Raw genomic sequence first — 21,738 nt, 5'->3', positions numbered from 1 at the left:
CCTGAGCTGCCACCTCTGCCCATGGTCATTTCTTGGTCAGGTGCAGTGGCCTCCTCTTGCCATCCATGAGGATGAGGAAGTCCTGCCTGGCACTGACCTCCTCCACGAGGATTCCCAGGCACTCGTCTGAGAACCGGGGGCGGGGGGTGGGGGGGGGAGTGAGTGCCCACAGACTTTCGCTCCTGCCTGGTAGTGCCCAGCAGGTGCAGATGACATTGCAGCTGAAAAAAGGAGTTGTGTCAATCAACTCCAAAACTACAAAGTGTCGCCTGGCAGCCTCCAGGAATCTTCCTCTGCTGCTCTTAAACCCCACACTGGGTCGCCATTGGACCCGGCCCCCGATAGGCCCCCAGCCCCCGCCCCGGCCCTTCCAACCACTGAGAAGACGCATTTCACGCTGGGCGGTTTTAATTGGCCACCCAGCGTGAAATCGTGTTGGAAACGCAATCTCGCCCGGGAGCGGATTATACATCCGTTTTCAGGGCCCACCAGCTTTGCGTGCACGCCAAGCACAAAATTCAGGCCTATGTTTCAATAAGGTCACCTCTCAATCTTCTAAACTCCAGGCCCAGCCTTTCCAACCTTTCCTGAATGAGGATAAGCCCCTCATTCCAGGAATCAGTCAAGTGAACCTTCCCCTTGCAATAAATGACAACATTCCATTTGCCTTCTTAATCACTTGCTGTACTTATGTACCAACCTTTGTGATTCTTGCTCCAGCACCCCTGTACCTCACAGGTATGCAATCTCTCCCCATTTAAATAATATGCTGCTTTTTAGTCTTTCTGCCAAAGTGGGCAAGTTCACATTTTCCCACAATATATTCCATCTGCTAAATTTCTGCCCAGTCAAACTACCTATAGCACTTTGCAGACTCCTTATGTCGTCTTCACAACTTACTTTTCTGTCTATCTTTGTGTTATCAGAAAATTTAGTAACCATACATTTGATCCCCTCATCAAGTCTTTAATATAGATTGTAAATAGTTGAGGATCCAACACTGATCCCTGTGGCACTCTACTTGATCCATCTTGCCAGCCTGAAAATGACCCATTTATGCCTACTCTCTGTTTCCTGTTAGCTAACCAATCATCTATCCATGCTAATATGTTACCGACTACACTTGAGCTCTTATTTTGTGCAGCAATCTTTGATGTGGCACCTTTCAAATTCCTTCTGTAAATCTAAGTACAGTACATTCACAGGTTCCCCTTTATCCACATTGCTTGTTACTTCCTCAAAGAACTCTAATAAATTAGCCAAACATGATTCCCCTTTCACAAAACCATGTTGACTCTACTTGATTCAATTGAGATTTTCTAAGTGCCCCACTATAACCTCCTCAACAATAGATTCCAGCATTTTCCCTATGGCAAATGTTAAGCTAACTGGTCGGTAGTTTCCTGCTTTCTGTCTCCCTCCTATCTAGAATAGAGGAGTTACATTTCCTATTTCCCAACCTGATGGGGCCTTTCCAGAATCTAGAGAATTGGAAAATTGAAACCAATGCATCTACTACCACAGCTGTTCCTGCTTTCAAGACCCTAGGATGAGGGCGATCAGGACCTGGGGATTCGTCAGCTTTTAGTTCTAATTTAATTCTAATAATTTTCTGGTGATTGTAATTGTTTTAAGTTCCTCCCTCCCTTTCACCTCTTGGTATACGCTTATTTCTGGGATGTTATTTGTATCCTCTACCGTGAAGATAGATGCAAAATATGTATTCACTTCATCCGCCATTTCTTTATTTTCCATTATTAATTCCCCAGACTCACTCTGTAGAGAACCAATGTTCACCTTACTTACACTTTTCCTTTTTAAATAGCTGTATTTAAGAATAGCTGTTTTTATATTTCTTGTTAGTTTTCTCTCCTATTCTAATTTCTAACTTTCTTTTAGCCATTCTTGCTGCTTTTTATATTCTGCCCAATTTTCTAACCTGTCACTAATCTTTGTGGAATTATACGCTATTTCTTTCAATTTGATGTGTTATTAGCTCCAGCTGACCTTCTTGTGGAGTGGTGGTCAGGAACGCCAAGCCCTGATAAGCCTCGGGAGTTTCACGTGTGCGTGGACTGGGAACTGGCAGCGTGTGCAAAGTCCGAGCTCTTTAGACTGAGGACAGGCCCAGTGCAGAAAGAAAAGGGAGTGAAAACAGAGTCATGTGACCCGGGAGCTGAGCGCCATAACCAGGGAGGAGTCTCAGGCCGGGGAACAGGGAGAGGGGTCAGGGAGAGGTCCCAGCTGAGAAGAAAGAGCAGAAAAGCAGGCTCCAAGCAGAAAAAGGGCTGTGGTTGGCAGAGCTTAAGTTGACAGGGCTCCGGTGTTGCCCTGGTGATTAAAGAGGGCTCAGGAGAAACCCTGGCACTTGAAGCAGGCTTAGGGGAGCCCTGGGGGTCGAATAAGGCAGTGGAAGGTCAGAGGGTCTGTGCTTGTGGGCTGTTGGAGTGAAGGGACCCCTTGTGAACAGTAATATGCAGCTTGGCTTGGCCAAAGAGCTGAAGCTGTGATTGTAAGTTGGTGCCTGAGTGCAGGTTTGGGAACCCAGGAGAACAAAATCTTGGGAGATGAGATTGAAACCCGGTGGAGGTGACACCGACTGAGTGGAGTGACTTTTGGAGAGAATTCCAAGGCATTCCCAGCAGGGGGTGCGGAATGTTTCCCATGTGGCAAACTGGACACTTCAAGTGGTTCCTGCAAATCGAGCAATTTGAATTGAAGTCAAAGACCAGTGATTATTTATGAAGCACGTTACTTCCAAGAAATGGAAAGCCCAGAAAACAACAACCCTACAGAGCTCCAAGGGGAAGTAGATGGTCTTAATCTAGACTACTGGTCAGTTACAGTACAAGTTCAAGGCTTCCATACTTATTTTACAATTCGTACTGGCGCTGCTGTTAACATATTAGCAGATGACCTTAACTGGCTGCAGTCGATGACCTTTCACCCAGATGACATCAAGTTACTAGGTCCAGGCTGCATAGACCTTCCAAACAAAGGCAGGATTGTTGTTCGTCTTAGCTATAAGGGGCAGCAGATTCTCCCTATGTTCTTCATAATCAATGTACATCCTTATTGAGTGGCGATGTTGGCAAACTTCTAGGAATCCTCAAAAAAACAGATGATACTCATCATTTGAATGACTCACTGTTTTTCACGCAACAGACTTTAAACTTTTATTTAGAAGCAGTGAAATTCAGCCTTCAGAAGCTGAGAAAGTTGATACACTCAGCAGTAAGTTCCTTTCTCTCACAGAGACACCATCCACTAGGCCCCAGGCAGAGATTGAAGTTATGAAACTCTCGGTTCGCCACAAAGGAAGGCCAGAGGTGGTGGATACAGGAGGCACTGCAGCAGACTGTGACCATCCTCATGAGAGCTGCTGGACTTCCTAGGGAGTGATGAGGAAGATTCCCTTGCAACACTGAATGACCTCTTGGAGTTTGAGGTCCTAGAAAAGGATTCATCTTCCCCGTCGATGTATGTACTTCATGAAATCTCTGTTGTCTTCTTAGAGGAATCAGCTGTGTTTCTCGAGGCTGAGCAGCATTCAGATCTAAGTTCCACTGAATCTACCGATGTATCGCCTACTTTATCTCTTCTTGTTCATGAAGCATCTTCCACAGAGGATGCTTTCCCTGAGTCCAGGTCAGGGTCCATCGAGGATCACATTGCCAAAGAGCTGGTACCTTCCCAGGGTGAGAGTCAACTGCCACCCATACTTCAGTTCCAGATGAATGTCTTCTTCCCTCCAGAGCTGGAGGTCAGCACAGAAACTGCAGCAGAATCTTTAGCATTTCTGAAGCTGCCGATTCCTGTACAGCAACCTTGTTCCAGAGATGATTGTCTGCAGGAAATTCCTCTCATTACAGAAGATGAGGCTGTCTTGTCTCCGTAGCCTCAGCAATTCTTCCCATTGCCCATTCTGGAACAACCTCTCTCAGCGGGAAGTGGGCCTCCCTTACCACTGCCGATATAAAGTAGACAAGCCCTCCCCAAAAATCATTAGGAAAATATCTCTCCTTCTTTTCCTGACAGTCTTACAGGAAGTTGGCTGTTTTTTCTTCGTCGTCTAAGTTAATTGAAATCTCAGATGTTCAATGCCTTTCCAGTCTTTAATGCAGCAGTTGATGATGCAGCTGTGATAGTTTTCCCAGGAACTGAAGGTCATTCCTTTTCTGAAGTTTCTCCCCAGAGTCCTTTGAGGGAACAACAAGTTCCTCAGGGTGTCCCGAGTTCTTCTCTTCTAGCCCCAGAAGGTTCAAAGTTTGCTTTTCTTCAGTTTTATCTTTCAGACCAATCTTCCGTTGTAAAGTCTTTGTTGTCCTTGCAGTTCAGTCATCCTGAAGCCTTCACTCTGTTTCCGAGCAACACTGACAGCATTGCTGCTACAGCATTGTCCTAATCTGCAGATGATGATGCCTTACCAGATGCAGAAAAAAACCCTTAAGTCTTCGAGCCATCTTCCCTGAAGGCCGAGAATACTACGGGAGATTGAATTCCCCCAGAACTGTAACTTGGGGAGGGGAAGAGTAGGAGTTAGAGTTGAGTATAATCTGTAGTTGTAAAAAGGGAATTATAGAAATGTAGTTTAAATAGTTAAAGCCTTTCAAGCTGCTGTTAAAAAGTAGGGTAGCTCACTTGGGGCTGGTGTAGTATAAAGGGTTAACAGATGGGATATGCTAATCGATGATGTAGATGGTGATGTACCAATGAGACTAGAAAGTCATGTGTTAGACTCTCTTGAGAGAGGTTGGAATCATGCCTAAAAGCCATGTGCCTACTCTGTAACCTGTTCAGTAGTGATTATAAAGAAGTGCTAAGTAGGCACCAAAGTATGGGTACAGTCTGTCTAAGAACCAAGTCCCACACCTAGAAACCAAGACAGAAGGACCCAATCTCAGAACAATTTTGTCAATGGTTCTTTTATTTCTTATTCTCTGTTTATTCTTCTTCTGTTCCCTCTCAATCAAATGTTTACCAAGGTGAAGTGAGATGAATTCCCTACACCTGTTCCACGTACATGTACGTGTTCCATGTACTCTTTCAAACAATGCCTTCAACAAAAACTAACCCAATTCCATTGAAGTCAATGGAAAAGAAAGTTGGGCAAGGTGTAAATTGGTGCCAATCCATTATAAGCCACTTAACGCCGTTGCTGAAGATCAGTTTTGCCCCCTAAATACAGGTCTCCACAAGCCAACTGCTTCTGTTGTTGTTACAGCCCATCCTGATATATTGCAGAAGCCATTTTGTTTATCCTGATTCCATCAGAATACGTCCAAGTTTATGTTTTCCTGTTCCTCTTGATCTACTCCACAAATGCATGTGTGCAGTCTAAAAGATATTTTGACATAACAACATAGGGCATGAATAAATTTGAGGCTACTGCAGCTGTGACTCGCTTTAATCCCTCGAGCAAGCCTGGAGCACGTTCCATGTGTCTAACTTATTGCACGGAGATAATTAATGAGCATCAATCCACTACTGCTGCAAAGCCTGAGCTGCAATATATTCTAAAATATTTGACACAGTTAAAAATGGGTTATTTCTGAAATGCTTCCCTCACATTTACAACAATCAACTCCTTGTTAAATCATATCATTAGTGTGTCACTGCAGTGCAATTGATTCATCTGTGCACTTGTCTAAAATAAACTATAATTGGACTTCTACAATGCATCAGGCACAGAAAACTGCATTCCACACTAAATAAAGTATTGTCATTAAACTATTTTGCTCCTTTAATGGCATTTTTATAACATTCATCTGAATTATCTACAGTGCTGTCATATTGATATTGTTATTAAGCAGGAATGTGTCATTAGGTGAATATTGAAACAACATAACTACGTTTGGCTTTGCTGACAGGTTGCAATCCTCTTTTTCCCCCTTTAACCCATGGCCACTCTGCAGGTGAGCTCATTTACAACCCTCACAATGAGCCGTGTAATTCTGTGGGATCTTCTCAGCATGACCCTGAACAAGACAAAAAGAAAGACTTGCATTTACATAGCACTTTTCCTGACTACCTGGCACCACAAGGCACCTTGCAGCCATTGAGGTACCTGCGAAGTGTAGTCACTGTTGTAATGTAGGTAACATGGCAACCAATTTGCCCACAGCAAACTCTCAGAAACAACAATGTGATAATGACCGGATAATTTGCTTTTGTTATGTCAGTTGAGGAATACATATTGGCCAGGACACTGGGGATAACTCCTCTGCTCTTCTTCAAAATAGTGTCATGTGATCTTTTACATCCATCTGAGCAGGGATACGGGGTCTTGGTTTGACATCTCACCTGAAAGGCAGCACCTCCAACAGTGCAGCACTCCCTCAGTACGAGACTGGAGTATCAGCCTTGATTTTTGTACTCAAGCCTTGGAGTGGAACTTGAGCCTTGCAATTCAGAGATGAGAATATTGCAAGTGAGCCACAGCTTATAGAAGGAGTCTTTTGCATTAACTTTGTTTCATTCAGTCAACGTGCAATAGCAACACAAGGCAGATAAGATGTCCATTACTGTTTTCTACCCACCTTCTTCATATGTTTCCTTGGCTCAGTTGTGAGTGCATAATCCAGCTCAACATTTCAGCACCTTGCCCAAGATGTGTTGCATTATCAAAATTGCTGCCTTTTGGAGGAGTCAATAAACCGAGGCTCCATCTTCCTGCTTTAATAATCGCTAAAGACCCCATGGCATTAGACAAAGAAGAGAAGGCGACGAAGGGAAGGGAAGTGCAGCCTGCAGAGTGTACTCAGGTGTGACTAGAATCTCTACTGCTGACCCTGTCAGGATTTTCATTGATTCAGAGAGTGAGCGCTTCATTTAAATTGCAGTGAGAGACCACACCACCAGAGGCACAACCAGGGTGCCTGCCTGCCAAAGTAACTGGGTCATTCCATCGCAATTGTGAGGGGAGGGGGGTGCTGGTGGTTGGTGGAGCCAGGCTCCCACCAGGAAACATATGCGAACTGCATCCAGTAGCTCTCTTTTCAAAGAAATACACCAGGGAGTCCAGTGCATTCGCAAAGCACATCCCTCAAGGCGGGTGCTCATTCTACCATTTGGCAGCATACGGTGCAGCTGGTCCCATCTACATGGGCAACATTTTGCGGTTGCTGGGTTTCCTGCCCTGCCACTGAGAATGTCGGTGGGGGAGACACCCCCGCTCCTGATGGTTGCCCCCACAGCCATGTAACACTGTGAGGGTGGTGAATTGGCTGGAGGCGGGGCCCCGACCCCAACTGGAGAGGAAGTACTTCCTCTGAGAGCTGCCGGCCATCTGATTAGCCAGCAGCTTTCTAGTCCTAGCACCACCACTGGGAGCGGTGGCCACTGCCGAGACAACGCCAGGCTTGTCCAATGTAAGTCCATCTATGCGCTCCCCCCCTGCCCACCCCCCGGAGTTCAAAATTCTGGTCGAACAGGTGAGTTTCAATGGAAGTTCTGCATGGAGCTGCTCCTCCAATCACAGGCCGTTTCTCTCCTGCGCTTGCTGCTGGTAGGCTCACTATCAGTAGCAAATGAGGGAGAGAAGCAGTCTCTAATTGGAGGAGCAGCGGGCACCGGTGTTGGTGAGTTGTACTGGGGGCTGCCGGACTGAGGGAAGTGAAGGTGTGGTGGTGGGGCTGGAGGTGAGGAGCCAAGTATGTCAGGCCCCGGGGAGGGCAAAGTCGTGGGGCAGCCTGGGGAGGGTGAGGTTTTGGCGGGTGTGGAGAGGGGACCGTACCATGGCGAGTATGTGGGAGTGAGGGATTGTGTCTTTGCGTGTGGCAGTGTGAGAGTGAGTGACTGAGTGTGTGGTTGGGGCTGAGTGCGAGGGGCTGAGTGAGTGTGTGGGGTGGGGGGCAGGGGGGGAGGTGTGTGCTCTTTTTTAACTTAATTTATTGCTATGACGTTGCTTTATTTTTGCTCAGCAATGGTTTCTTTCTTTAAAACCTCAGCTTTTTTTTTTAAATTCAGTTTATTGTTGTGTCAAACATTTGCTTATCAGCCCCTTGAGTGTGAAAAATATGCAAATGTGCCCCCTCCCCCACCCCCCAACAGAGTGAAAAGGTTGGACAAGCTCGGACTATACCAGGTCCCACAGAACAAGGAGCCCAGGATGCAGCTAAGTCCAACGGTCTCTTAGCGGGGCTAGGCGAGGAGGCCCCAAGGGTGGGGGAAGAGGGCAAGGAGGGTGGGAGACCAGTTGCAAAGGCCAGGGGAAGGAAGCACTGAGGGGGGATGGCAGGAAGCAGAACTTGAGGTGTCACTGATCGAGAAAGAGGCAACCCCCCCACCCCACCTTCCAGCCTGAGGCCTTAGCAGGCCAAGCTGCTGGGCTACCTCTACATTCCTGGCCTCCTCCGTCTGGCTGAAAAGTTGCTGGGTGGGGACTGGCCCTAGAGTGGCCACTAATGGCTACTTAAGGGTCTCAATTGGGTGTGGGCGGCCAGGTCATCCTAAAATCACTGCCAGGTTGGGGGCACGAGAGTAGGCAGCAGGGAGACACCCACAAATTTTTGCTGGCACCCCTCCCCAACCCCACCCCTCACCCCCACCACCCCCCCCCCCCCCCCACCCCCCCAACTCATCCACCACCCCCCCCCAATCCCCGTCTGCAAACGCGTCAGCTGGGGACCTTAACATTCCGCCCCCCCTGAAATAAGTGCCCAGGTAAAAATATCCCCCATGTGTTCAAGGGCTGTGTTAGGAAAGTCAAAAGGTAAAGGGACGAAGTACTGACATTGTTTGGATCAAGAACACATACCTGAGGGCATTACTTAATGACATATTCTTGCAGACACCAGACAGCATTGAATAGTTGCCATATGATCCCCACTCATACACACAGGAGGAGAATAAATCTATCCTGGCAGCATCTGTCATGATCTACCTAGAAATACACTCCTGGCCGAGTCAAATTGTCTTTCGCCTGAGGGACCTGAACTGAGGGACTGTGGCAGATGGGCTGAGGGGAGGTGGTAGATGTTGGGTCAGATGGTCATTTACTGAGAATTTAGGTAAGAGGATTGAAGGCTGCGCCTGGTCCAGACCAAGGCCGGTCAGTGCATCTAGGTGAACACCAAACCATAACTCAGCAGACAGTCTAAAGAAAGCAGCTGTCACGAAGCTCATAATGAGAAATGCATTTTAACCCTCAGTGTTCTTTTATCTACTCCAGTTGACGACATGGGAAACATAGGAATGCTTTTGAAGGGCATTACATCCCAACCAAATAAACGCTTTGAGATGCAATACAACACAATTCATTAATTGATTATGAAGTTAATCTTAATAAATCTTAATTATTCCAAAAATAATTTTAGACATGATGTGACATTCCGTTTACTATAATTTTTATAATTTATGTAATATGCCCTCACTGTACCATCATAGAAATCTGACCTTTGAAATTCATTAGTAAAATAGATTTCCAATTGCCTGAGTCCTATTATCTAATGGCTGCCATCATCTAAACTCAAATATTTGTCTCCTGTCCGCTCTGCTAAGATAATAATACTGTTTCTTACCTAACTTCCTCATTACTCACTAAGCTATAATGTCTGCCAAATGCTTCCAAAAGTCTGAAATCTTCATTACGTGTGCAAGTATCAAAACTGATGGTCCAGGATAATCCAGGAACCTACAAATTATAAACATAAATCAGATAAGACTTTTTATCTCCTGACTGACATCAGCTTGCCATGGCTTAATATAACAGAATGGATGGTACAGAGGCCTAAATAACAGAGTGTTGGTACTTTCCAATCTCTTAATGAACTGTTTCTCTCTCAGCAGCTTCACAGCAGCTTCTGTAAGCGCCATGAGACTTTTGGAAATGGGGCACATTATCTTACAGATGTGTATGATCTGTACAGTTAATAATAACTCTATGTTAAGTCACTTGCACATGGGATTAAGCACAACTTGCGCAGTGATACCACACAGGATAAACTACGCATACTTATTGTCAATAATTTGGAAAGAAGAACTGGGCTTTTATGGAACATGTTAGGTTTTAGTGAGTGCCTTAAAGGAGGAAAGCAATGTAGAGAGGTGGAGAAGTGTAGGGAGGGAATTCCAGAGCTTAAGGCCTAAGCGACTGAAGATGCAGCCACCAATGGTAGAGCGACTAAAATTGGGGATGCACAAGAGATCAAAATTAGAGGAGCACAGATACCTTCGTTGGTAACATCCGTAATTTACAATTCATTTAATGGCTTCAATTCACACGCATGTAGCACAATGCTAATCGTGTAAACTTCTTACTGCTGATCTGATCTCAGTCTTAAACGAACATGAGACCTATACGGTATAGCTTAGGCAATTTCCTGTGTCATTGCACTCGGGAAGACAAGAACAAGTGCAGTCTCCGTGTCTCTGGGTGAAGTATGGTAAGAGACCAGGGTGGGTGATTGAACCATTGGCACTTAGGAGGAATTCAGTCTCCATCTTAAAATCATGGGATAGCTCTTGTCTTTGTGCAACAGTGCAAAATGGGCGCTAGTGGGGTGAAAGATTCACATCTCTCCTGATTTTATTCCAGTTGAAGTCAATGAATGCTAAAGTACCAGATTATTCTGCCTTAACAATTCTAATACTTACAAATCATTTTATTCTATTATGTAAATTGAATCTCACTATGGCCATGCAATAACTCCAGTTTCATTAAATACATTCCCAGAGATCTCCTTTTATCTGACAGCTACAAACAGTGGGACCTGGGTTGGGGGGGCGGGGGTGGTGGGTGGCCGGTGGGGGGGTGGGGGGTGGTGGTGGTTATAAATAAAAAATTTTATAACATCATCATTATTTTTTCTAGTATTTCATCTGTAAAATGGCATTACCAATGGTAACAACTATATTATGTCTTGTACAGTGAAGGCATGTCCTATATAATTTTCTGGAATTGTCTTTTATTTAAAAATGGACATTAACAAGGTGGCTGCCAAGGACCAGTTGACTTTGCCATTTCTGCACAGACAAAGGATTAACTTGTGTCTGAAAATGCCTCTGGAAAGTTCCCAAATGCAAATGGGTTTCACAGGTGCAAAGGGGCCTTTCTTAGCAGCTCAATGGAAGAGAGCTAACAAACAATGGCTGCCTGTCGTGTTGGATCCATGAGGATGGAATATCAAGTAAGGGCTTGCACTGAGATAACTGTAGCTGGTATGTTGATAGGTTATCAATCATTCCTCCATTTTGTACCAAACTCCCCGGCTCCAACCCATTTTGTGGGCAATGAGAAGCACTGAAACTACCCGTCATGTGACTGAAACTAGTTTAAACACCACCTTCAATGGACCCACAATGACTGTTTTCTCTACAACATGGGCTATGAACTATACTTTTGTTTATAACTTGTAAAAGTGTACTTGCCTCTTGAACTAATCTGCCTTATGTGTGTGTGAGTAACATAGAGCAGAATTTTCTGGCTGGTGGGGGGATGGAGTGGGAGCGGGCGTGGGCGGGTCTGCGCCACCGTTTTATGCATGTGGGCCAATTAAGACCTGCCCAGCGTACTTCACGACTCCCATGGATAGCGGGAGTGCGCGGGCGGTGGCAGGCGCGCTAAGCCCACCGGGTCCAATGGCGACCCTGCAGCTTGTATGAAGGAAGGCCTGGCAGCCTTGGAAAGGCTGCTCGCAACGGCTGGGCGAAGGGCTCTGCGGAGGGGCAATGGAGGTGATGCAAGCCCGGGAGGTAGGCCACTGGGGCAGGCCAGGCAGAGGGTGGGGTGGGGGGGCCAGTGTGCCCCTCGTTTTTCCGATGACTGCCTTGCTGCCCTCCTCAAGGAGGTGGCAGCACAGCGGGAGGTGCTGGATCCCCAGGATGGGAGGAGGAGGCACCCCCCACATGACAAAATATGAAGGAAATCCAGGATTCTCTTAAGGTTAACTTGTAGGTTGAGTCGGTAGTTAGGAAGGCAAATGCAATGTTGGCATTTCTTTTGCGAGGACTAGAATATAAAAGCAGGGATGTGCTACTGAGGTTTTATAAGGCTCTGGTCAGACCACATTTAGAATATTGTGAGCAATTTTGGGCCCTGTATCTCAGGAAGGATGTTCTGGCCCTGGAGAGGGTCCAGAGGAGGTTCGCGAGAATGATCCCAGGAATGAAAGGCTTAACATATGAGGAACGTTTGAGGAATCTGGGTCTATACTCGATGGAGTTTAGAAGGATGAGGGAGGATCTGATTGAAACTTACAGAATACTGAAAGGCCTGGATAGAGTGGACTTGTGGTAGATGTTTCCATTAGTAGGAGAGACTAGGACCCAAGGGCACAGCCTCAGAGTAAAGGGAAGACCTTTTAGAACAGAGATGTGGAGAAACTTCTTTAGCCAGAGAGTGGTGAAACTATGAAATTCATTGCCACAGAAGGCTGTGGAGGTCACTGAGTGTATTTAAGACCGAGATAGATAGGTTCTTGATTGATAAGGGGATCAAAGGTTACAGGGGGAAGGTGGGAGAATGGGGTTGAGAAACTTATCAGCCATGATTGAATTGCGGAGCAGACTCGATGGGACGAATGGCCTAATTTCTGCTCCTATGTCTTATGGTCTTATCGTCTAAACATTGAGAGGAGGTGGCAGAGGTGGTGAGCTCCCGTGATGTGGTGCGGTGCACCTAGATCCAGTGTTGCAAGTGCTTCAACAACTTGTTGCACACTGGAAGGGTGAGAACAACGATGGCGTTGGTCAATTAACCCAGCAGGTCGGCTTTCGCCCCTGCTGACCAATTCCGCCCCCTCGCCTCCCCTCCCCCCACAAGTCTGAGTGTAGTGACTGCATTGAATCATTGATGGCATGTATCCTTTGCTGAAACAAAAACAGAATTACCTGGAAAAACTCAGCAGGTCTGGCAGCATCGGCAGAGAAAAAAAGAATTGACGTTTCGAGTCCTCATGACCCTTCAACAGAACTAGGTGAATCCAAGGAAAGGGGTGAAATATAAACTGGTTTAAGGTGGGGGGGGGTGGTTTGGATGGGGGGAGAGAAGTGGAGGGGGGGGTGTTGTTGTAGGGACAAGCAAGCAGTGATAGAAGCAGATCATCAAAAGATGTTACAGACAAAAGAACAAAAGAACACATAGGTGTTGAAGTTGGTGATATTATCTAAACGAATGTGCTAATTAAGAATGGATGGTAGGGCATTCAAGGTATAGCTCTAGTGGGGGTGGGGGAGCATAAAAGATTTAAAAATATTTAAAAATAATGGAAATAGGTGGGAAAAGAAAAATCTATATAATTTATTGGAAAAAACAAAAGGAAGGGGGAAGAAACAGAAAGGGGGTGGGGATGGAGGAGGGAGTTCAAGACCTAAAGTTGTTGAATTCAATATTCAGTCCAGAAGGCTGTAAAGTGCCTAGTCGGAAGATGAAGTGTTGTTCCTCCAGTTTACATTGGGCTTCACTGGAACAATGCAACAAACCAAGGACAGACATGTGGGCAAGAGAGCAGGGTGGAGTGTTAAAATGGCAAGCGACAGGGAGGTTTGGGTCATTCTTGCGGACAGACCGCAAGTGTTCTGCAAAGCAATTGCCCAGTTTATGTTTGCTCTCTCCAATGTAGAGGAGACCGCATTGGGAGCAACGAATACAGTAGACCAAGTTGGGGGAAATGCAAGTGAAATGCTGCTTCACTTGAAAGGAGTGTTTGGACCCTTGGACGGTGAGGAGAGAGGAAGTGAAGGGGCAGGTGTTACATTTTTTGCGTGGGCATGGGGTGGTGCCATAGGTGGGGGTTGAGGAGTAGGGGGTGATGGAGGAGTGGACCAGGGTGTCCCGGAGGGAGCGATCCCTACGGAATGCCGCCGGGGGGGTGGTGAAGGGAAGATGTGTTTGGTGGTGGCATCATGCTGGAGTTGGCGGAAATGGCGGAGGATGATCCTTTGAATGCGGAGGCTGGTGGGGTGATAAGTGAGGACAAGGGGGACCCTATCATGTTTCTGGGAGGGAGGAGAAGGCGTGAGGGCGGATGTATCCTTTGCTGGGTGGGCCAGCAGATATTGCCCATGCTGAGGTCAGCCTGAGAGGGTGGTGAAGAGATGGGTTTTGCCCCCGTAGCATGAGGTACACTGAGACCCACATGTCTGTTTTGGGAGCAACCTGGAGGAGCTGCATCTGGGCTCAGTGCTGGAACTGCAGGACAAGTCAAAGTCAGGGTGAAGAGATGCTGGGAGGGGAGCTTCAAGGTGGCGGGGCAACAAACCATCTGCTGCCCTCTGCGCTCCGCATGCTTGCGCCTCCTTGCTGTGGAAGGATATACTGTGTGGTGCCTAATGTGAGGTAGGGGAGGAATGGGGACCAGTCCTAGCATCTTTGTGTGAGTGTTCGGCAGCTGCAGGGTGAAGAGGCTTTGGAGCCCTGGTATGTCCCACTTTGGTTGTGGTGGGCTGTGCACAAAGGGAGTCCAGGTATAGTTAACACTAATCCATGCTCTTCTCTCCTTTCAGGAGAAGAATGCACATAATGCAGCCGAGCGGGTGAGGACTGGTGGTGGGCCGGCACAGTTAGTGATTCTCAGCCGCTTCGAGCAGGAGGCCCTGGATTTGGAGAGGCGCCATGCGCCCAGGCCCATTGGTGTTGGTGAGGCTGGGGTGCCACAGGCAGGTATGTTTGTCCAGCAGTGAGGTCAGCATTGTTCTCCCAACGGCCATGGCAATGCTGAATTTTAAGTGATTTAATTTTGCAACATTGCTTGACCATTGCTTATGGAAGGATGAGCGCATAATGATCCGGGGGATAGGGATGCACATTGACATTGTCTCCACGTTAACTGATCCAATGTCCTTGTTCTTCCTTTCAGCATCACCGGAGCAGGGCCGGGAGGAGGAGCAGCAGAGGCCCCCTCTCACAACTGAGGGCCCTGAAGTCTCACCAGCGTCACACCATCTCTGCCAGGCAGGCACCAGCGCAGATACTGGCCCCTTGGTGAGGGCACTTCACAGTCGCTGGAGGAGCTGGCAGAGACAGAGAGTGCCCATGGCGCCAGCAGTTGAAGGACTGCGGGGGTCCAGGAACATGTTCAGTCGGTGCCTGATGATGTGTCTGTGGAGTCGTCCGTGATGCAGCAAACGCAGGAAATGCGGCCGGGTGTGTGGGTGAATCTGGTGGAGATACATGAGGCTAGGTTTGGCTTGGTGTCCGTGGTGGAGAAGTCCATGCGGACTATCACTGATGCAATGAGCCTCATGGCCGAGCATCATGCGTCCTCCATGAAGAGAGTAGTGACTCTTATGGAGATGCTCCTCCAGGAGAACAGTCAGGGCTTCCTGGGAATGCGCTCTGACCAGCAAGCCCTCACAGCGGCATTGACCTCAGCTGGTCAGTGCCAGTGTGGGAGATGGTGTGGGCACCAAGTTTCCGAGCTCAGTGCCCATCCATCCATAGTGAGCAGGGTGGTCCAAAGTGACATCACGTGGGCGCAGGAGCTGCCTGTCGTCTCTGTGGGCACCTCTTAGGGCACTCCAGATGAGGGCGGCTGCTCCTCCGCCCCTCTGCCAGTGACTGCAGCATCTGGTGAGGCTGCGGCGACTGGGGAGATGCCAGGCGGGGCCAGCACAGGCTCCACTGACCAGAGGCCAACAGGCCAGCAGGGTCAGCAGGCTGTCTCAGATGCCACTCCCAGTGACGGGGCAGCACCAAGATGTAGCACCCGAAAATGTAAACATAAGGCACCTTGGGCACACCTCAGGTTTATCACTGGTGCTTTTATGCTGGCCAGAGATGAGGTCTTTATGATTTGCTTTGAATTGGAACACCTTTGTCATTTTGTTTCATTAAGTTTCTTTGGTTGTAATACTAAATTCAGACATGTCACCCTGGCTGAGGGTGCCTCTTTTGTTCTGCAAGTGGATGGTTTCCAATAATGTTATGAGTGATTTGTGGGACATTCAGCTTTATTGACAAGGCCCTTGGTTACTGTTCCTAACCTGGCAGATTTTGCACTCAGGTATCGAACAAGGAACCTGCAGCCCAGGCTTGTCCTGGAGGTCCATATGTGGTGTGTTAGCTGAAGGTTCATTGGATTAAAGCCTCCTGGGTGTCCCTGCCTCCCTGGAGTATGCCCGGGTCAGCGTCTACCCCCTCAGCATTTCCCTGTGCGTGCTCATCCTCGGACTCACTGCTGGACTCATCATGTGCAGCCGCAGACACTGTGTCGATGTCTTCATCATCCATTGCGTCCCCCCTTTCCAGCGCCAGACTGTGGAGAGCGCAGCATGCAACCACTATCAGCGACACACGATCTGGGGGGTACTGGAGTGCACCCCCTGAGCGGTCCAGGCAACAGAAGCGCATCTTGAGAAGACCGATGGTTCTCTCCATCACAGCCCTTGTGGTGCCGCAGCTCCTATTGTACCACTGCTCAGCTTCTGTTCTTGGATGGTGGAGTGGCGTCATGAGCCACCTTCTGAGGGGATAGCCCTTGTCACCCAGCAGCCAACCATCCAGCCGGGCTGGAGCACTGAAGAGCCTGGGAGTGTCTCAGGATGTAGGCGTCGTGGGAGCTGCCTGGGTACCTTGCACAGACTTGTAGAATCAGCATCCTGTGATCGCACACTATCTGCACGTTCATGGAGTGGAAGCCCTTCCTGTTGACAAAGGCACCGGGCTCACTGGCTGGCGCCTTGATGGCCACATGTGTACAGTCTATAGCACCCTGGACATGGGGGAAGTCAGCAATGGCCGTGAAGCCTCTTGCTCGCTGTGTCTGGCTTGCTTGGTCACAGTGGAAGCGGATGAAGGTCAATGCACGCCCGAACGGAGTGTCTGTGACCCGCTTGACACAAGTGTGTACAGCTGATTGGGAGGCACTGCAAAGATCACCCACCGAGCCCTGGAAGGAGCCAGAGGCATAGAAGTTGAGGGCAGCTGTGACCTTCAGAGCCACTGACATGGGGTGTCCACCCACACAGTTAGGGGAGATCTCAGGCCCAATCATCTGACAGATATAGTTGATTGTCTCCCTTGAGAGACGGAGTCTCCTTTGGCACTGCATCTCAGACATATTGAGGTAGCTGCTTCGCCGCCTGTATACCCTGGCAGCAGGATAGTGGCATCTTCTGCAGCCCCTTCCGCCTTGGACTACCTCTTGGCCCTGCGCCCCTTGTGCCTGCGCCTCTCCTCTCAAAGGTGGCTCCCCTGGAGACTGAATGTGCATTCCGGCCTCCTCCTACTTCTAGCCCTCCTTTCTACCTCAGAGGAGGTACCTCCAATGGAAAGTTCAGCTCCCATTCCCAGGCTAAGGGAAGGCTCCCTGAAACCTGCAGGCCCAAAAAAGATTCCTCACTGCAGAGTGCTGACCTGAAGGTTAAGGGTCCAGACGAAGCAGCTGGTATGCGTTTTGAAGTATTACAGATCACATAGGCAAGTTTCAATAACTTAATCAACATTTAAGAGAGCACACTTGTGACCCCAGTGAGCCCTCTTACCCCGCCCGTGGATGAGGTTTGTGCAATTGTGTCCTACCTGCCTGCCCGTTGCACTTGTGCGCCGACCCGAAGGTTGCGCGGGTGCTGAAAAATTGGCGTCAATTGGTGAGTCAAGGGCCTTAAGTGGCCCGTTAATTAATGGGAGGTGTGCAGCGGATATCATGGTGTGCCTGTCCGATGGCACGCGGTGATGTCCGGGAACTCGCCCTACGGCACTGCACGTCGTTTTACGTGCAGATGTGTGAGGCCTGCCCCCGCACGCCAACTAGAAAATTCTGCCCGTAGTGTTTAGATGTTCGGGGTGAATGCGTGAGTAAATAATCCTCTTTGTTTAAACCCACAAAATCTTGCTGCTGCTTTCAAATTGGCCACACCCAGTCTGGGGGCTCAGAAACACACACATCTTCTAAAATCTTTCAAAAAACGCATTGATTACAGGCGGTAAGGGAAAGGGCACAAGGTTTTCAGTCATCTCCTGGCCCTCTCTGCAGCAATACCTATTTTTAAGTACCTGCATGTTGGCAATCGTTCCTGTCATCTTTGTCATCCTGCCTGCCATTCTGCACCTTAGTTTGTCTCGAAATTTGATGGGGCCATGAAAAATTATGAATTTACACCTTTGGGTCATACCAATAGTTAGATTTTAAAACAAAACATACTGTCACTTCACAAAGTTTAACATGTAAGATGAGAATGGTCAGTCAGGCTGTAAAAAATTAACCGAAATCAAAAAATGCTGGAAAAGCTCAGCAGGTCTGACAGCATCTGACAGGTCTGACAGAGAGAGAGACAGAGATAACATTTTGAGTCCGTATGACTCTTCTTCAGATCTGGTGAGTCAAGGGCCTTAAGTGGCCCGTTAATTAATGGCAGGCACGCAATGGATATCATCGCCCAACGATCTGAAGAAGAGTCATACGGATTTGAAACGTTATTTCTGTCTTTCTCTCCACAGATGCTGTCAGACCTGCTGAGTTTTTCCAGCATTTTTTGTTTCCGTTTCAGATTTCCAGCAGCCGCAGTATTTTGCCTTTATTATGTCAAAAAATGAATAGTGCACCACCTTGCATTTGGATATTGACGTAAGTTACCTTGATGAAATGTTTGAAGTATTAATATGTTCAGTCTGTCAGATTTCGAGCTATAATCTCAGTCTGGGAGAAATATGCGGAAGAAGGCAGCAGCTGCAATCTGTGTAGATTGAGTGGCTCTGGCGTATGTGCAGCAGTTTCCTTATCTCTACAGCCACCCCTCCCAAGGGATTACCATCGATGAGGAAGTCCAACGCCGAGTTAACTGTGCCACGGCTGCCTTCTTCAAGCTGCGCCAACGTGGGCCTTTGACAACAGGGACCTGCGGAAGTCAACAAAGGTTCTGGTTTTATAAGGCTGATGTGTTGACCACCCTCCTCTACTGTAGCGAAACATGGACTGCCTGCTGACGACACATTCAGATCCTTGAGTGCTTCCATCAGCGGCGCTTGTGTCAAATTCTGGGGATCAAATGGGAGGGCCGCCAGACTAACGTGAGTGCCCTCCATGAGTCTACCAGCATCAAAGCCCTGCTCCCGCAGAACAAACTCCGATGGACGGGCCAGTGCTTCTGGAAACCCAAAATCCGCCTCCCTCGACAGGCTCTCTTCTCACAGGCTCTCCATTGGCCAATGCTCAAAGGAAAAGGTAGAAGGATACGCCCATGGTCGCCTTAAAGCACGCACTATCGCCACTGACTGGGAGGAGAAGGCTGTTGATCGCTGGCCATGGCACCACCCAGTCCATCAAGGCACAAGCTACTTTGAGGCTCAGTGACTCGACCGTGAGGCAGAATGTTGGCAGCAGAGGAAGGAGAAGGAAGCCAAACCGGGGCTGCGATTTCCACCCCGCAGCGCAACAACGTGCCTCCCACTGTGGAAGAACATGTGGGTCCAGAACTGGACTCCTCAGTCATCTGAAGTCTCACCAAGCCTGACAGACGTCAACCTCGATTCTGAGGGACTGTTGATGGTAACAATGACAATACATTGTCACATTGTCTGCCAGTTATAATCTTGGCTGTTTTTTTAAAATTCTGTCTTGGGGGTGTGAGTATCACTGGCTAGGCCAGCGTTTATTGCCCATCCCTAATTGCCCTTGAGAAGGTGGTGGTGAGCTACCTCCTTGAATATAACTGAAAGGTTTGCCAGGCCATTTCAGAAGGCAGTTAAGAGTCAACCATATTACAAAGGGGTTAGAGTCACACATAGACCAGACTGGCTAAGGACAGTCAATTTCCTCTCTTAAAGGACATTAGTGAACCAGAAGACCCTGTTAAGGCTCCTCCAGCATAGTCCAAGCAATGGAGCCATTGTTTAAGCATCACAATGGTCTATTTGATGACATTTTGTATGGCAGCATAGCTTTCATTATATGCATGCTGCCCACGCGTGTATGGGTTGTGCACTGGAGACAGGATCCAGTGTGGACACCCCTTCTTGCCCAGTAACCACCATCTGGTTTCTTGTGGTAGCTCAGATATTGATGGTAGAGCAGATAGGTGCAGAATTAAACATTAGGGTTGCTGCTGGGACACCAGGCGCTTGACTTGCCTGGTGCAGTATGGTTACACACCAACTGAACGTTAAGCGAGTGGAACCCTCCGAACTTACATGCAGCATCTGTGTATGAAGCCAAAGGCTTTGCACCAAGGGGAAGCCTGCTATTCTGGCCAAGTGAGTGCACACGCTGCCTCCCTCTCTCTAAAAGGACAGAATGTGACAGGTTCCCCTCTGTTTTGCATTCAGAACTTTGGTGACCTTCCTTATACAACTGAGAGGTGTTGGATTGTGAGATATCGGAGAATTCACCTGTTTGAGCTAGGAAGGAGCCAATGCAAAGAAGCACATGGCCACAATTTCCTCTGCAGCCAATAGCAATGCTATCCTCGCCCTGCCCCAGGGCTGCAGCTCTGCTTCCAAGAGGTGGCAGATTTGAACAAGTGATTCCTTAGTGAAATGGAGAGGTCACACACACACTGTTCCTTGCAGAGGTTGAGATCAGAGAATGGTCCCCTGAAGACCTTGGGCCTCCTGCAGAGAGGCTTTCCGCCCCCCCCCACCCCCCCCCCCCCCACCCACCCTCCCACATCACCCCCTCTCTCTCTGATTAGTTTACCCTCTCCTGTGCTGCACCCACTCATTCTCCTGGTCATGTTGCAGGCCAATGAGGATTGAAACAACAGTACCCATGGCTGGGAGCAAGTTGTCTGAGCAGAATAATTGAAGTCACAACTCCTGTCTTCACACCACTCCCTGTTGACTTCAGAACCTCAACTATCATTACAAACCTCCAAAACACTTCCAATAACTTAGCAACAGTGAGTCAAAATCAATCAGCAACTAACCAGAAAATGATTGATCCCTTTGAATAGCACTGGTAGGTGGGGTTGGGAGGTTTGGGTCCTTTCTGCTGCTGACTTCATGCTGAGCTGTACAGGGTTAAGAGAAGGCATTCTCTGGAACACTCAGATTGAAAATGGCACCGCCAGAGTCAAATCAGCATTACAAACTCAAACAAAAACAAAAATTGCTGGAAAAACTCAGCAGGCTTGATAGCATCTGTGGAGAGGAAGACAGAGTTAACGTTTCGAGTCCGAATGACTATTCATCGGAACTAAAGAGGAATAGAAATGTGTTGAAGTATAAGCTGTTTAAGGGGGTTGGGACAGGTAGAGCTGGATAGAGGGCCAGTGATAGGTGGAGGCAAAGGAGAGATTGTCAAAGATGTCATAGACAAAAGGACAAAGGAGGTTGACAGTCATGATATTAGCGAAAGGATGTGCTAATTGTGACATTAAGGGTAGAAAGCAGGATGTGCGTGACAGATGGTCCTAGTGGGGGGAAGGGATCGAAATAGGCTAAAAGATGGAGATAAAACAATGGATGGAAATAAATTTTAAAAATAATAATACAAATAGGTGGGAAAAAAATATATTTATATTAAAATATATAATAATTATTAGGAAAAAGGGGATTAAAAAGGGGTGAGGATGGAGGAGAGAGTTCATGATCTGAAGTTGTTGAACTCAATGTTGAGTCCTGAAGGTTGTAAAGTGCCTAATCAGAAGATGAGGTGCTGTTCCTCCAGTTTGCGTTGAGCTTCACTGGAACAATGCAGCAGGCCAAGGATGGACATGTGGGCATGAGAGCAGGGTGGTGTGTTGAAATGACAAGTGACAGGAAGGTCTGGGTCATGCTTGAAGACAGACCGAAGGTGTTCCGCAAAGTGGTCACCCAGTCTGTGTTTGGTCTCTCCAATGTAGAGGAGACCGCATTGGGAG

This window comes from Carcharodon carcharias, chromosome 19 (assembly GCF_017639515.1).
Source record: "Carcharodon carcharias isolate sCarCar2 chromosome 19, sCarCar2.pri, whole genome shotgun sequence".
NCBI classification, from domain to species: domain Eukaryota; kingdom Metazoa; phylum Chordata; class Chondrichthyes; order Lamniformes; family Lamnidae; genus Carcharodon; species Carcharodon carcharias.
This window is presented reverse-complemented; position numbering follows the sequence as displayed.